Consider the following 18,083-nt stretch of genomic DNA (forward strand, 5'->3'; position numbering starts at 1 on the left):
AGGTGATTTCATTTTAAAAGCTGTTGCCTAAAATGAACCTTAAACTCAGAAAACAAAACAAACAAAAAAGAAATCTATCTTACCTTACAAGAAAGTAAGGGGGAAGGGTATAAGGAGGTTGGGTTGATAGAAGGGAGGGAAGAGTGAGGAAAGGGACCATCAAAATACATGTCATCTTGGGGTGAGGGCAGGGAAGAGATGGGGAGAAAATCTGTAATTCAAAATTTGTGGAAATGAACAATTGAAAACTAAAACAATAAATAAAGTAATTTTGAAAAAAAAGAGATTTCTTTCTAAAAATACAAAAGGGGTAATGTTGATGTGGAATTTAAAGAAATAGGAGAAGTTATGGTAAAACAATAGGCCTGAAGTACTATGGACTAGGCCTCATATGCCCTACATAAGAAAATCAAGTGTTTTGTTAGACTAAACTACAGAATGGTGGGCACATTAAAAGGAAAAGGCATAGTAGAAGATGCAATGAAATGTGCCATGTATCTTAATCAAATCAATGGTAAACAAAGGGAAAATAACTTTTGTAGTCTCTCAGCAAGAAGAGGAATTAACAGTCATGCTATCATACAAAATAAAAGCAAAAATCCATAAAATGGGATAAATAAAGAAACTGCATATACTGAAGGAACCATAAAAGCAAACCAATGTTATTATTAAATTATATTATTCAGATTCCTTAAAACCAATACAGGCAAAATTAACTGAATAAAAAGAAAACCAGTAATATACTAATAATGTTAGACTTCAATACTCCTTTCTCGGTTGTGGACAAATTTAACAGGAAATATATAGAACTGACGAAATTGCTGGAGAAGTACAGCTTTTGACTTATGGCATCTTCTAAATAGGACTATGAAAGAATGTGTGTATTTCTCAGTACCATATGGAAGTTTTTCAAAAAATCATCATGTGTTAGGGCATAAAAATGTTACAAACAAATGGAAAAGGGCAGAAAGAATAAACATCCTTTATAGTTTGTGAAACAATAAAAATAGTAATCATTTCAAGGAGTAAAAACATAAGACACAGACCCAAAAGGAGACTTAATAATGGAATCCTAAATAATGAATGGATTAAAGAACAAGTCTTAGAAATAATTATTATATAAATTAAAAAGATGAAGATGAAACAACATATCAAAATTTCTGGGATGCAGCAAATGTAGTCCTCATGGGAAAAATTATATTCCTAAAACATACATAAATGAAATAGAAAAGGAGGAGTTTAGTGGTCTGAATATGTATTTTGAGAAGTTCAAAAGCCAACCATAGCATTAATTAAGAAATGAAAATTAAAACAACTCTGAGTTCATCAGGTGGACGCAGATAAAAAAAGTAAAGGTAAAATTATTGAAGGGACTGTAAGAAGACAGGCATGTTGGTGGAGCTGTAAATTGGTCCAGCCATTCTAGAAACTAATTTGGAATTATGTCCAAAAAGTCACAATACTATGCATATCCATTGATTAAAAACAAAAGAAAGTATGTGTATATTTTTTTAAAAAAAATTACAGCAGCAATTTTTATAGCAAAGAACTGAAAATAAATGTTCAGTCATTAGGAGTTGTCTGAACAAATAATGGTCTAGAGATGAAGGGAATGATAAAAGGGATGATTTCAGAGAAACCTAAGAAAACTTGTATGAATTGATACAGAAAGAAGTGAGCAGAAACATAAGCTCTATACAAGAGCAACAATGTTATAAGGAAAAAAAGAAATACAACACAGATACATAAATGGGAAGTAAATAATTGTGAAATTGAAATTGTGTTTATAAATTTCATGCCTCTTCTTCCTCTGACCCTTTAATTTTTGTAATTGGTTACCTGGCTAGGTCAGGGGGCAAAAATCCTGTCTTAGAAACAAGGAACAGGGCCACACGTTAAGAACTAATAAGCTAAAGAGAGTTCAGAGGACTATCAGGATGATGAAGGTTCTTGAGTTTATGGTATGTGAGATGGTTTGAAGGACCTGTTATGCTTAGCATGGAGAGAAAGTACAAAGGGAGGGACGTTATAGTTGTTTCAAGTATTTAAAGGGTTATGACTTAGAGGAAGGACTTGATTTGTCCAGTTTGACCCCAGAAGACAGGATTAGGAGCAAAAGATGAAAGTTACAAAGAGCCAAATTTAGGATTTGTATCAGGAAGAATATACTAATAATTAGAGGACTGGATTGTTTGGGAGAGAGTGGTCTGCCCCATTGAAGACTTCAAGCAAAGGCTGGTTGACTACTTGTTGCCTATGTTGAATGAAAGAACACTTTTTTTTTTCCAGGAATGGGTTTAACTAGAAGCCCTCTGAAAAAACCTCCATCTCTGAAAGTCTGTGATTCTATGTCTGTCATAGGACCATAGCTTTAGAACTGCAAGGGGATTTAGAAATCTTCTAATCCATTCTCTCCTTTGAGGCTGCAGAGATTTAAGCAACTTGTTCAAGGTCACAGAGGTAATACATTACAGAGCTGGGATATGAAACCAGGTGCTATGATGATAAATTCACATCTTCTTCCATACATTACATTGTTCATATACAAGTGAGTACTTTCCAATATTGTAGTTTACTTACAGTTGTCATGAGCAATCTCTCTGGCCAGCCTTGGGAATCAGTCACTAGTTGTAGCATACACATTGATTATGATTCGCCTTAATTCCTTATAGCTACCATTATGAATTTTACAGTTGTCACATAAGTGTGTTTTAAAAGAACTACCACTGGATTTTTATTGTTGTTATTTTTGTTAGTAATAATAACTAGCATTTATATAACATTTTAAGGTTTGTAAATTGCTTTTTAAACATAGTCTCATTATGTCTTCAACCCTGAAAGTTAGGTGCTATTATCCTCATTTTACAGGTGAGAAAACTGGGGCAGAAAGAGGTTCAGTAACTTGCCCAGCTAGTGTCTGAGACTGGGTTTGAACTTGGCTCCTCATGGATCCAGGTTTAGTACTTTAGCCATGGTACCATGAACTGCCTTTGGGGAAATATATCAAGATGAATAGATGGAATATCCTAAACATTGCCGGGGACCTGGTGGGGTCTCCTTGCATTGAGTCACATTGATCCCCCAGGTGCACAGCTGGATCTCAGGACACTGAGACCTGTGTCTCCAAAGAGATATGATCCCCATGTTTAATTGGACAGACCAGCAGGCCTGTGTTGCTTCTTTTTTGTTCATCTTCCTTGTATTGGTTGAGTGCATGCAGAGTACCAAATGATTCTCAGACCTCAGACCTCCTCTATTTATTTCTCTCCCCCCCATCCCCACCAAAAAAAGAAAGAGAAACAGAACTCTCTATAGTATGATGAGCTACGGTAAGCTTTGAGTGTCACCATCTCCCAGTCACTGAAGGAAAGGTAGAGTAGAGGAGTGAGGAGGAACTACCCACATCAGTCAAGTAGATAATGTCTATCCCATTAAGTGCTCTGTTTATACCAAATTTCTTCTTGGTTTCTTTTTTCAGGTTTGAGGTGTGGTCTGTAGTTACAATGGGAGTGAGAACAAATGCTTAGTCTCTCATTATCTGGGATGATGTAGAAGGGTGAAGATGGCTGGATGGGATTGGGGAAGGGGGATAATTTGCTGATCTAGGAAACTCAGCTGATGACTTGGGGTATTTTAGCAGCTGTTTGCCCTGAATTTGGTGTAGAATTTCATGTTTGGACAGAAAGAAGGGGAGTGTATCCCCTGCTGGTTATGGAGATGAGGCTTGCAAGAGAGACTGGGAGTCGGACCAAATTTTCTGGTTGACCTTGGATAGAATGAATTGGAAAATCTCCACAGAGCCATTCTACTGCTCTGGCCCTCCCTTTCCTCATCTCCCATCATTAGCAGAGAGTCACTGTATTACACTGATCATAACATCAGAATCATAAGGCATCTTAGAGATCATCTAGTCTAAGTTCCTAATTCTACAGTGGAGGGAACTTCAATTCTTCCCTTGGTGGAGTTGGGGGTGGGAATGGGGAATAGGATTGATGGTAGTGCTGGTGAGAAATCTCCGGCCAATCCATAACAGCTGGATACTACATCTGTTTTGAAATATGAATAGAGGTTTAAGGACATCAGGGTTGTGAGTCACATTTTCCTGGTAATTTACTGTTCCCTTGCCCTGGAATGTCCTTTGCCTAAGCTCCACCTCACTCATTTCAGTTTTTAAGTGGAACCTGACTTGATTCCCCCTAAGGGATCTTGTTGTTCAGTCGTTTCAGTCATGTCCAACTCTTCGTGACCCCATTTGGGGTTTTCTTGGCAAAGATACTGGAGTGGTTTGCCATTTCCGTCTCCAGCTCAGATGAGGAAATGGAGGCAAACAGGGTTAAGTGAGCTGCCCAAGGTCACACAGCTAGGAAGCATCTTCAGCTGGATTTGAACTCAGGAAAATGTGTCTTCCTGATTCCAAGCACAGTGCTCTATCCACTGTGCCACCTAGCTGCCTTGAGAGAGAGCAAGAGGACAGCTATCATTGGAGCAGTTCAGGAGTTGCTACAGGGAATAGGAATGTATATGACAGGGTAAGGGAGAACAAGAATTAACTGAGTCAGTTCAGGTTCTGTGAAGGTGTTTGGAAGATTGGTGAGTGAGCCTGAAAGCAGAAGAGAGATTTAATTCAAGAGAGCAAGGAGAGAGAATACTAAGGTGTGTGCAGTGTGGCTAATCCAGCTTGTTCATTCTCACTATTCACATAACCACCTGCCTAGGTAGGCTGTCATTACCTTTTACCTGGATCCCAGTGGTCTTCTCACCGAGCTTCCTACTTCAGATCTCCCTCTCCAATACATCCTCCACATTCATTCCTGAATGATTTTCCCAAAGTATGACTTTATGTCACTTCCCTACTCAGTAAACTTCGGGGGCTCCTTATTGCCTCTAGCACAAAATAGAAACTATTCTTTTTGGCTTTTAGAGCCCTTCACAACCTAGCTCTAACCTACCTTTCTAGTCTCACTGTATAGTCATCCATTTCCTTATTCTGTAGTCCAGCCAATGTGTCCTTACTGCTGCTCAATACCCCATCTCCTAGCTCTCTGCTTTTCCACTGACATTCTTTTATTTCTGGAATGTACTCCCTCCTCCTTTGACTTTAGCAGAATCTACTCCCTGCTCCAGCTCTCCCTGGCTTGCTTGTTTCTAGTCCCTCCACCTCCATTCCATGAGGTCTCAGTTCCACTTGCTTTCCTTGCTTTCTATTGCAGGGGTGATTCTTAGTCTTACTCTGCCAGAGGTACTCTCTCTGCTTTAAAGGATAAGCAGGAAGGATCAGTTTATCTTACTTACAGCACTCCTTCTTTTCCAACTCTCTGCCTGTTGATTGTTTCTCAGCAAATGTGTTTTCCCAAGGTTGGAAGTCCCAGAAACTTGGGGAACTCTGGGCAATGAGTGCCAGAAATTTACCGCCCCCCCCACAACCAATCCTCCATGACAACGTCTTTTGGGAGGGGTTATGTATTTATTTTGAATTTACTATTTATATAGAAAAATATAAGCTCCTTCAGAGCAGGGAATAGTTTTTTGTCCATATGTTTTGTCAGGACCCTCACCCCAAAACCACTCCTATTTTTACTCCTCTCTTTTCTTATCATTAGTAGACACTTTCTTTTCCAAACTAAGGCCCAGCAATCAAGCTGTACCCTGAGCTAACAATCCTTTGTGCTCACTCCCTAGGTGAACTTTGCTGCAGCTAAATAACAGAATTGGCTCAAGCCAGCCTCAGGTGGTCCCTGAACTCAAATAAGCACCCACAGGAACCAAGTTCCAGTCATGAAGCCCCGCTGTGCATAAACATTTTTTCACCAGGCAAACTTGCCTCATTGTTGCTGTTATCCCTCATTGCTATGGCTATACCTCACTGCTTCACTCTTTGCCTAGCCGTGACTATATGTATCAAGGGTTAACCTCACTGCTTTGGATCTGTTTAGTCCTAGAGCAGACCCCAGCATACACATCTAGTTTCCCTCTTCAAATGGAATAAAGAAGGCTTTTTGCTTGTAACCTCTGTGAACTCTTTGGTTTTATCTTATTTTATTTTTCAGAGTTAATAGTTGGTATAAAGGTTTTGCTATAACCTCTATGGCTTTTTGGTCAGAATTGACAGTTGGTGTAATAACCTTTGAGGCTCTTTGGTTTATTATTTTATTTTTCATAGTTAACAGTTGGTATATAACCTCTGTGACTCTTTGGTAATTTATTTTCAGAGTTTGACAGTTTCCAGTGAATAAAAACTCCTTGGGGCTGTAGAGCACACTGAGGCATAGGGTGAGGGAATAAGTCTGGGTTCCCAGAATTATGTCAATCAGCCACTTTTGACAGAAGAAGACTACGTCACTCAGGACAGATTAGATACCAGAGTTTCAAGTGTCCGATTCATAATAATGTTAGGAGACTGACTGATGGATTGAACTTGAAATCTTTATAATAAGAGATAGCGTGTGGGATTCTGGCTCCTAATGCCTCTATATATGAATAAATGAATTTGGGAGAACATGGTGGAGAGAACCCAATCAAATTCTGTATATAGTCCATGGGTCAAGATCCCCTAAGATTCTGGGCCCACATGGACTATGTTCAACCTAGGTGGTCCACTAAAGTTCCTAAATCTTTTGGGCTTCTGGCTCCTGACCAGGGTTTAGTCTTGGAAGATTTCCGATTACAGCTGGCACCTAAGGTTTTCACAGATAAAGGTAAAAGGAATTCCCAACTTCTATATTTAAGGAAACCAATGCATATGAATAGCAAAGAGAAAATGTAAAGAGCTCATTAGTGTCCATAGGCAGATAGAGAAAACACACATAGTACTCAAAATATCCGAATTTCTGAACAAGAGGCTGCGTAATCTGTTGGAGAAAATGGCATGGAGTGGGATCACTTGTGCATGTGGAGGGGTTTGCCTTCACAAGAAGGGCCCCTTTTTATGTGAGATAGGAGTTAAGGAGGAGATAGTGGCAGAGGACATTTGAGTGATGTGACATGAGGAACAGGGGGAAAAGAAGACATTTTTCTGAGGAAGGCCTCAGTATTTTCACTGAAGTGTGAGGCAAGTTAGGTCAAGAAGGTAGTGCCAGGGGAATCTATGGGAGATTTGAGGAAAAAGGTTACCTTTAGGCAAAAAGTCAGCTAATTATTATAACAGAGTGTGACTAAGTAAATCATGTGCCTGCTACTTGAGAGAGAATGGGGAACAGGGAGGGAGCAGGGAAGAAAGGATAGAGGCCAGAGAGGTGATACCCTCATCCAACCGTGTGAGAGGAGTTAGCCTGGGAGAATTCAGTGCTGGTCCCTTCCAGAAGGGAGAAGGGAGTAGAAAGAATCAAGTACTGACAGACCAGCTTCATGTTCCACTAATTATAGCAAAAAGACCAACATCATAAGCATATTTAGGGGTAAGAGAGACCATCTTGTTATATAGCTGAATTCTTTGCTACTTCTTGCTTCTTTAACCTTAAGCTCTCACATACTGGAAAGGCCTTGGCATCTGTTCTTCCCTCTGTGCCTTCTCTTTTCCCTCTCCCAGTGAGATTCCCTCCCAAACCAGTGGAAATTAGTTGCTTTAGTGAGTATCTTGGAGCATAAACAAAGGAACTAATCCTTGACAAAGAGATTCTTGGATTTCTCACAACTCTACCTTTGTTACAAAAGTTCAATTCTAACACAAAATAACTTCTGTTTTTCTTAAACCTACAGAAGGACATGTGTCTTTAAGTGAGAATCTCTTTAATATATGTCTATCTTTTTTTTAACCTTAAAGTTTGTATTATTCAGTGGTTGTAAGGAACAATGTCAAAGAGATTTCAAAGTGACTGGCCACTGTTCAAGTACACCCTACCCTAGTCCCAACCCAACACACACACACACACACACACACACACACACACACACACACACACAGACACACCTGTGAAGTGGACCTACTCAACCAGGAAAGAGAAAATAGAAAAACTTGAAATCATCTTTGTAGACTCTCTGATTTCTTTTCATTTTACTTTGCCTGCTAGGTTCCTTGGAGATTTAGAAATTTACTCAGTTGCTACAGTCATTTAATGTTACTGGTCAATTCAGAGTTTTAAAAAGAGACTCAAAAAGGTGGAAATAAGTTTTTTTAATCTTGTATTTTAGATTAACAATAAAATTTTCTTGCGAATGTGCTATGAGGTAGGTAGCATAAGAATTACCTCCATTTTACAGATGAAGAAGCTGAGCTCCGGGCAGTCCTACAGTCAGGAAAATCTGAGTTCAAATTCAACCTCAGAAACTTACTGGCTCTGTGATCCTGGGCAAGTCACTTACCTTATAATTACCTCAGTTCCTCATCTGTAACATGGGGGACACATTGGAGAAGGAAATGGCAAACCACTACAGTATCTTTGTCAAGAAAATCCCATGGACAAGACCAGGGGGTCATGGACATGACTGAATAATGGTAACGACAGCAAGCTGAGGCTTAGAAAGTTTAAGCGTCTTATCTGTAGTCAAATAATTACCAAGTGTTGGATTCAGGACATGAACCCAGTTTTTCAAAGTCTCAATCCAGTGAATAAATGAATGAATTAAAATACATTTATTGGGGCAGCTAGGTGGTACAGTGGATAGAGCACCACTTGAATTCAAATCCAGCTTCAGACACTTAGTAGCTGCTTGACCCTGGGCAGGTCATTTAACCCTGATTGCCTCAAAAAAACCCTATTTATTAAGTAAGTACTATGTATCAAACACAGGATATACAAATAAAGAAGCAAGATATTACCTTTTTACAGCCTAAATTTTGAATAGGGAAGGCAGTGTATATATAGGGCAGTGGTGACTAGGGACGGTTGTTTTGGTTTGGGAAGTCATAGGCATGGTGAATAGTCGTAGGGGAATCCATTTGACTACAAGTCAAATGGAAAGAAAATAGCTGGGGTAGAATGTGAAGTATGCCTGTTGTTCAGTCTTTTTGGTCATGTCCAATTTCATGACCCCATTTGGGGTTTTCTTGCAAAGATACTGGAGTGGTTTGCCATTTCCTTTCTAGCTCATTTTGCAGATGAGTAAACCGAGGCAAACAGGTTTAAGAGACTTACCCAAGGTCACACAGCTAGTAAGTATCTTCATCTGGATTTGGACTCAGGAAGATAGGCGTTCTTTCCACTGTGCCACCTAGCTGCTCTAGTATGCCTGAGGCTGGCTAAACATGAGGGGACATTAGATATCCTCACCAGTAAGGAGACCAGAAGCACCTGAGTAGGAATCCTGGAGCAAAAAAGTGAAGTCATTTAGAGCATAGCTTTTGCTCTAGAGAGTTCAACAGTAGAGTAAATAGCAAGGTTCCATGGTCTAGAGGCTACAGTGGAAAGTGAGGCAGACAGCAAGAAAATGAACCTGCCTTAGAAAATTATCTGGTTAAATCTTCCATCCATTTAGGTAGGAATCCTTTCTGCAACAGCCCTGACAATGATTTCTTAGCTTCTTGCGGAATTTTTTTTTGTGGAAGTCTGGAGGATGGGAAGAAGAATTACAGAATCACAGAATCATAGAATTTAATTATTGGAACACATCTTAGATACTAGCTAGTCCAAACCACACATGAAAGGAATATTCACTACAACATACCTGACAAATGATCATCCAATTCAGTGTTGGACAGTTGGGAAGAAGAGAATACAAGTAATAAAATGATATTCTATTTTGTGTCAGGTCAATAGAATTTTCCTTTTTAAAATCCATAGGACAGGTGTATTTGCTCAGATTTCTTCATTTGTTCTCCTTTTTCTTTTAGCCTGCATTTGAGATAGTGAAAATACATATTGAAGGCACCTTCTAATTCTAAATTATTTTGTTTTATTTCTCCCCCTAATCTACTTGCTCATGTTGACAGACCTGGGAGCTGGGTGAGAGGAAGTAAAGCAAAGTATGGAGCCAACAGGGCCTTATGGTGGTAGATAGCACGGACAAGGACCAGAACTATAATTAGGAAGTTTTGCACCCAGGATGGTCACTGCAAAACCAGAGAATGCAGGTAAAAAGACAACTTTACCCATGGGAGAGAGGAGTGTATATACCCGCTCCATGGAGAGAGACAAAGAGGTCATTGCTGTAGATGATTCTTTGTCTCTCTCTCTCTCCCCGCCCCCAACCTTTCTGCTCCCAGACAGAATACTGTGGAGCTTCCCATTGTAAACTGATTATTCTTGTTTACTAGGTGCTAAGGTCAGTTGTTTCTTCATTCTTTATCCTTCACTCATTTAAGAAATCTGGTTACTATGTGATGAGGCTGAGTAGTGGCCTTTAAAGTATTTCAGGAGGGAGTTAAAATTAGTTGAAGCCAATTCCCACCACAGCCTCAAAGCCTTATATTAGAATGTCAAAACATCTGTTGCTGAGCCCTAGTTATCACTACTTAGAACTAGGTTTGGCTTAATGCAAATCCCCAGAATCTCTCCAGCGAATCAGTATCGTTAATAGAATGTAGCTCTACGGAATCTGCCCCTGCTTCCTTTAAGACAAACCAGCCACGACTAAGCCAATAAAAGTAATTGAGGAAGGAAATAATGGAAGTTTATGAACAAAATCTCAAATTGTCAACCAACTCCCATTCTTTCACAATTGTGTGATCTGTATGGGAATGAAGTATAATTGATCAGCCTCCAGTGAATTAAAAATCTCCCGGACACTGCTTCTCATAATCACTTTGGATCAGCCAAATACAACAGTAGGAAATATAGGTGCTTATTTATGAGATTTCTCACTTTGGTAGACATGTCCTAATCAAGAATGACAGACAATACTTTATGTTAGAGTAGGATGGTTCTAACAAAGGTAGGGATTTTGGAAATGCAAGAATCTCCTACTACAGGATTGGTTATTCAGTTTGTATTTTGAAAACATTTCACTTTAAAATTTTATTTTATTCCTACAATCTGGGGAAGGATCCATATCAACAGAGTTTCTAAAGGCATCTAGAAAAGGAGGGAGCAGTAACAGAACTCAATAGTCTATGAGGCTAGTCTCCCATCATGATCATGCTAATGTTTGTAAAGCTCTTTACACAGAGCTTGGCACATAGTAGCTGCTTAACAAGTGCTTGTTCCCTTTCCCATTTCCCTACTGGTGTTGGTCTTCTTGCATAAACTGGAACTTCACTGGGACCTGCTAAAGCTTTCTTTTACTGCCTCCACCAGGTGGAAAGGGGCATTATATCAATGAATGATTGTCCTTGAGATGATTACTATGTTCTTTATTCATTGTTCTAGTCAGGTTTAAAAATCTTCAATGATTTTCCTATGGAGTAAAGTTTTAATTTCTTTTTCTGCCATTCAAGGTCTTTCAGATATGGGCCAATATATTTATTATTGAAGTCATTGACCTGCTCATTTTTCACCCAATCCCTGAGCTCTCAGTTTTGTTTTTAGGCTACCCCTTCACTGTCCTCACCCTAATCATTCTTGTTCTTGGTAGAAATGAGAGGGCTCAGAAATGTGCTATCCAATTCAACTTAATAAATGTACATTTTTCTTTGTTTCATGGGTTGTCACACGCAAATTATATTAGAAGGCATAGACAAACTAGTCACATAGATTAAGGGATGACAAGTGGGCAGAATACTTCCCTGAAAATCTAAAAATGTCAGAAGAAATCCAGGAAGGTTACCAGCACACTAGGAGGACCCCTTGTTGTAAGCTTATGGGAAGATATGAAAATGTTGCACAGGAGGGACAAGTATGGCTGGATTTCAATCTGCATCATTTTAGGAAATTCCCAAATAGCAGCTCCAACAAAGTACTAGACTAAATGTTCATTAAATGTTTAAAGATGTCCAAAGCACTGAGATAGGTAGTAGGACTAGCAAGTCCAAAATTTAACAAATAACTTACCTTTTCCTGGATGATATGATATGTAAATGGATAAGTTAAATAGAAGGCAATTTGAGGAGGGAGAGAGCAGTAAACAACCGAGGGTTTGAGGGAAAGCTTGATGGAGTAGATAGCACCTGAACAGAGCCTAAAAGGTAGAGATGAGAAGAGGGTGATTTCAGGCTTGGCAGATAGAGGAAGGAGCAGAGATGTCAGGTTCAGGGAACTACCAGCAATTCACCAAATTTTGTAAGACCTCATGTGACAGGCTAGGGTAGGTTTTTTTGTATTTTATTTTATTTTGTTTTGTTTTTCTTTGTTTTGACCTTAGAGCAAACAGGAAGGTTTTTCATAAAGTCGATATGGTTAAGATCTATACCATACTTATGTTAGATTGGTAGTGCTGGAGAGAGATGAGAAGGTTTTTAACAGATGTTGTGGGTGTGTGATACAGTCACTCAGAGAAGAGTAGGAAAGAAATCATGCATCAGGAAGGGCTCAACTGAGAGTAGATAACATGCATTTTTAGTGTACCCAGTCACCATGATTGCATGACTTCTTCCGTGTGTATTCAGCAGCCCAGAAGTAGAAGTCAAAGAGGAAGAGAATGGGAGCAATCTAAAATTAAGAAGAGACAAGGGGTTGTTGGCAGAAGTGAAAGGGGGCAAGAGATTTAAGAGTGGAACATAGTACCTAGGTATACTGGTTACTCATAGCATCAAGGCTGTGAAGCCAGATTAAGTGACGCCAGAGCAAAAATGATGAACTGAGAGAATAGAGAGAGATTGGAAATCAGGATGAGGAAGAATTCTCTGAGAAATAAGGGAGAATACCTTGAAGGTTGGAACATTGAAGTAACCTGTTGATACAGATCAACTACTCAGAAGATAGGTTGAATTTAGTGAAATGTAAGTGGAAATACTTATAGTGACCAAAGAGTAGAGTGAGGCTTTTTCCTGCCCAATGTATGTGGGTTTATGAAATAAGGAGTAGCCAGCTCAGGAAAGGGGGGCTACTGTAATATGGAAAGATTTAGGCTTCCCTGAGTTAAGAAAGATGAAAGCTATGTGAAAGTACTAGATAAAACAAGGGGTTAAAACAAGAGGTCTAGAATATCTAGGGTATTAATGAAAAGAAATGCTAGAGAAGTTGGCCTAGCCATACCAGATATTAAACTGTACTACAGAGCAGCAGTCATCAAAACTACCTGGTACTGGCTAAGAAACAGGGGTGTGGATCAGTGGAATAGGATAGGTACACAAGATGGAGAAGTCAATGACTATAGCAATCTACTCTTTGATAAACCCAAAGAGGCCAGTTTCTGGGCTAAGAATTCACTATTTCACAAAAACTGCTGGGAAAATTGGAAAATGGTAGGGCAGAAACTGGGCATAGACCAATATCTTACACCATATACCAGAATAAAGTCAAAATGGGTTCATGATTTAGGAGTAAAAGTTGATACTATAAGTAATTTGGGAGAGCAAGAAATAGTTTACTTATCAGATTTATGGAAAAGAAAAGAATTCATGATGCAACAAGAGATAGAGAGCATTACAAAATGCAAAATGGATAATTTTGATTATGTTAAATTGAAATGTTTTTCTACAAAAAGAGCCAATGCGACAAAAATTAGGAGGGAAGCAGAAAATTGGGAGAAAATCTTTGCAACTAGTATCTCTGATGAAGGCCTCATTTCTAAAATATACAGGGAACTGAGCCAAATATATAGGAATACAAGCCATTCCCCAATTGAGAAATGGTCAAAGGATATGAACAGGCAGTTTTCAGAGGAAGAAATTAAAGCTATCTATAGGCATATGAAAAAATGCTCCGGATCACTACTGAGAAATGCAAATCAAAACAACTCTTAGATACCACATCTCTCCTGTCAGATTGGCTAAAATAACAAAGCAGGAGGATGATAAATGCTGGAGAGGATGTGGGAAAATTGGAACATTATTACATTGCTGGTGGAGTTGTGAGATGATCCAGCCATTTTGGAGAGTAATTCGGAACTACGCCCAAAGAGTCATAGGAATGTTCATACCGGTTGACCCAGCAATACCACTTCTAGAGTTGTATCCCAAAGAAATCACACAAGAGGGGAAGGGACCTATATGTACAAAGATATTTATAGCAGCTCTTTTTGTGGTAGCCAAGAATTGGAAATCAAAGGGATGCCCATCAATTGGGGAATGACTGAACAAGCTGTGGTATATGAAGGTAACGGAATACTATTGTGCCATAAGAAATGGGGATGATACGGACTTCGTAACAACCTGGAAAAACCTACACAACATAATGCTGAGTGAGCAGAGCAGAGCCAGGAGAACATTGTACACAACCACAGATATATGGATTCCATGAGGACCAACTCTGACAGACTTCGCTCTTCTCAGCAACACAAGGTGCAAGGACGACTCCAAGGGACTCACGATGGAGAATGCTATCTACACCCAGAGAAAGAACTGTGAAGTTTGAATGCAGATTGAGGCACACTACATGCTTGCCTTTTTTCTTCTCTTTTGTTTTTGTTTTCGGGTTTTTTTTTGGTTCTGTTTTTTCTTTCTCATGATTCATTACATTGGTCATAATTCTTCTCCACAACATGACTAGTGTATAAATTAATTCAATGCGAAGTTATACATGGTAGTTATGTGAGATTCCATGCCATTTTGGGGAGGGAGGGGGGAGGGAGGGGAGAAAATCTGGAACTCAAAATCATGTAGAACCGTGTGTTGTAAACTAAAAATAAAAAAAAATAAAACAAGGGGTTATATGAAGGGTAGCTTGAAAGGGGAGGGCAGAAGCAAGTTCTTATCATGGAAGTGTGAGGATCATTGATGGGAAGAAAGAAAAGAGGAATCAAAGGGGAAGGATTTTCATGTCTAGAGTCAGCACCTCTGGATCACAAGATTAAGGAAATAAGAAGTTAGAGTTTGCCCAGAATAGGATGGAAAACTAACTGATGGGATGGAAAAAGTATCAGTCCAAGACCTTGTGATAACAAAGGGTCTATGTAGGGGCAATGTTTTGGTTTCTATAGTCCATATTCTTTTTAACTCCACCAACGGTGCATCAGTGTCTCAATTTTCTCATATCCTCTCCAACATTTGACATTTTTCTTTGGTGTCATATTAGTCAATCTGATAGGTGTGAAGTGGTACCTCAGAATGGTTTTAATTTGTATTTCTCTAGTTAATGGTGGTTAAGAGCATTTTTTCATATGACTATAGATAGCTTTGATTTCTTCATCTGAAAACTGCCTGTTCATATCCTTTGACGATTTATCATTTGAGCAATGGCTCTTACTTTCGTAAATTTAACTCACTTCTCCATATATTTGAGATATGAGGCTTTTATCAGTGAAAATTCCTATAAATTTTTTATAGTTAGGATTACTGTGTATTTCTTTCTATACTATTCACCCCACCCCCCATCCTTTCACCCTGTCCATCCTCAAAAGTGTTTGCCTTCTGACCACCTCCTCCCTCCATCCATCCTCCTTTCGATCATCCCCTTCTCTTCTTACTTTCCTGTAGAGTAAAATACATTTCTATACTAAACTGAGTGTGTATATTATTCCCTTTTTGAGCTAGTTCTGCTGAGAGTAACGTTCAAGTGCTCCCCCTTCCTCCTCCCCATGTTCTCCTCCACTATAAAAGCTCTTTTAAACCTTTTTAAAAGTGAGACAATTTGCCCCATTCTACCTCTTCCTTTCCCCATTTCCCAGTATATCTCTCTTTCTCACCTCTTAATTTTATTTTTATTTCATTCCATTATATTCAACTAACAACCATGCCTTCTGTCTACGTATATTCCTTCTATATGCCTTAATAATGAGAAAGTTCTTAGGAGTTACAAGTATTATCTTCCCATGAGCAATGTAAATAGTTTAATCTTATTGCATCTCTTATGATTTCTCTTTCCTGTTTACATTTTTATGCTTCTCTTGAATCTTATATTTTAAAATCAAAATTTCTGTTCAGCTCTGGTTTTTTTTTCACCAGGAATTCTTAAAAGTTCTCTATTTCATCAAATATCCATTTTCCCCCTGAAAAAATATACTCAGTTTGTTGGGCAGGTGATTCTCAGTTGTAATCCTAACTCCTTTGCTCTTCAGAATATCATATTCCAAGCTCTCCTATTATTTAATGTAGAAGCTGTTAAATCTTGCATTATCCTGACTGTGACTCCAAGATATTTGTATTGTTTCTTTATGGCTGCTTGAAATATTTTTTGTAACCAGGGAGCTCTGGAATTTGGCCTTCTGGGAGTTTTCATTTTGAGATCTCTTTCAGGAATTGATTGGTGTATTTTTTTTGGTGAGGCAATCAGGGCTAAGTGACTTGCCCAGGGTCACACAGCTGATAAGTGTCAAGTGTCTAAGGCTGGATTTGAACTCTGGTCTTCCTGACTCCAGGGCTGGTGCTTTATCTGCTATGCCACCTAGCTATCCCTAATGGATTCTTTAAATTTCTATTTTACCCTCTGGTTCTAGAATATCAGGGCACTTTTCCTTGATAATTTCTTGAATGATGATATCTAGGTTCTTTTTTAAATCATGGCTTTCAAGTATTCCAATAACTTTTTAATTATCTCTCCTTGATCTATTTTCCAGGTCACTTGTTTTTTAAATGAGATATTTCACATTTTCTCATGTTTTTTCATTCTTTTGACTTTGTTGTGTTGTTTCTTGATGACTCACAGAGTTTTTCGCTTCCACTTACTCAGTTATAATTTTTAAGGAACTATTTTCTTCAGTGAGATTTTGTAGCTTTTTTCAATTTGGCCAATTCTTCTTTTTAAGGAGTTCTTCCTTTAGTGAGTTTTCATATATCTTTTTCCATTTGGGTAATTCTGTTTTTTAATTTTTCTTCTCTTCAGTGGATTTTTGTGCATCTTTTTACCATTTGGCTTATTCTGTTTTTTAAGGTGTTATTTTCTTCAGTGTTTTTTGTGTCTCTATTACCAAGCTGTTGACTCTTTTTTTCATTATTTTCTTGTACCACTATAATTTCTTTTCCTATTTTCCCCTCTACCTCTCTTTTTTAATTTTTAAAATCTTTTTTGAGCTCTTCCACAGCCTGAGACCAATTCACATTTTTCCTTGAGGCTTTGAATGTCTTCTTTTGAGTTTGTGTTTTGATCTTCCCTTTCACCATAGTAACTTTCTCTGGTCATGATTTTTTTCTTTTGGTTTGCTCATTTTTCTAGCCTATTTCTTGATTTTTAACTTTACGTGTTGAAGTTTGGCTCTGCTCCTGGGGCAAAGGGGACACTATCCCAAGCTTCAGGTTTTTTTATATAGCTGTTTTCAGAGGTAATTGTGGGTATCTGTAAGTTTTAAGTTCTTCCTAGGTGGTATGGTCTAAGGAGAAGTATGTTTACTATTGTCCTGGCCTGTGCTCTGGTCTTGAGTGACCACGAGCTCTATTCTTTCCTTCCCCAGAATTGTGACCAGGGTGCCTGGGCTCCTGTGGCTATAGCTTCTAATGAATTCTGAGTGCAAATTAAAGTATAATTTTCTTTATTTTTCTTGCTCTTTTTTGAAATATGACAAATATGGAAATATACTCTGCATGATTTTACATATATACTTGATGCTATATGGCTTGCCTTCTCAGTCAGGAGAGGAGATAGGAGGGAGAAAGAGAATTTGGAATTTAAAATTTAAAAACAAAGAATATAGGAAATAAATAAATAATGAATTAAAAATATATTAAAAGTTTTACTTCAAATCCTGCATTTTCCTTTTTTCAGTACCTTCTACTGTTACTGACATCTCCTCTGACGTTAACTTTCATTTACACGATAGATCTTCCATACATTTCATTATTTTCATTTCTCTGTCCCCATTAGAACGAGAGCTCCTTCAAATCAGGGACTTATTTTGCTTTTCTTTGTACAATATCTTCAACTCTTAGCATAACGTTTGGCATGTAGACAATACTTAATAAATGCTTATTGGTCAATTGACTAATTGATCAGAAAGGTTTAACCTCTTACCCATTGATGTACAATATTGAAGTCAGAAGTTGAAACCAGATTTTCTGAACCTAAATCCAATATTCTTTCCAGCTTCTTGTAATTATTTTGTCACCCAAAACTATAGCTATGAGGCAGTGATTCAGAATTGTGAAATGTGCAATTTTGATGTGTCTAAATACATGTATCTAGGGAGATGTGTGGTTGCTCTTCACAGAAATCAAAAACAATTTTTTAAATTAGCTCTATCCT

Source organism: Trichosurus vulpecula, chromosome 3 (assembly GCF_011100635.1).
Source record: "Trichosurus vulpecula isolate mTriVul1 chromosome 3, mTriVul1.pri, whole genome shotgun sequence".
Classification (NCBI taxonomy): Eukaryota; Metazoa; Chordata; class Mammalia; order Diprotodontia; family Phalangeridae; genus Trichosurus; species Trichosurus vulpecula.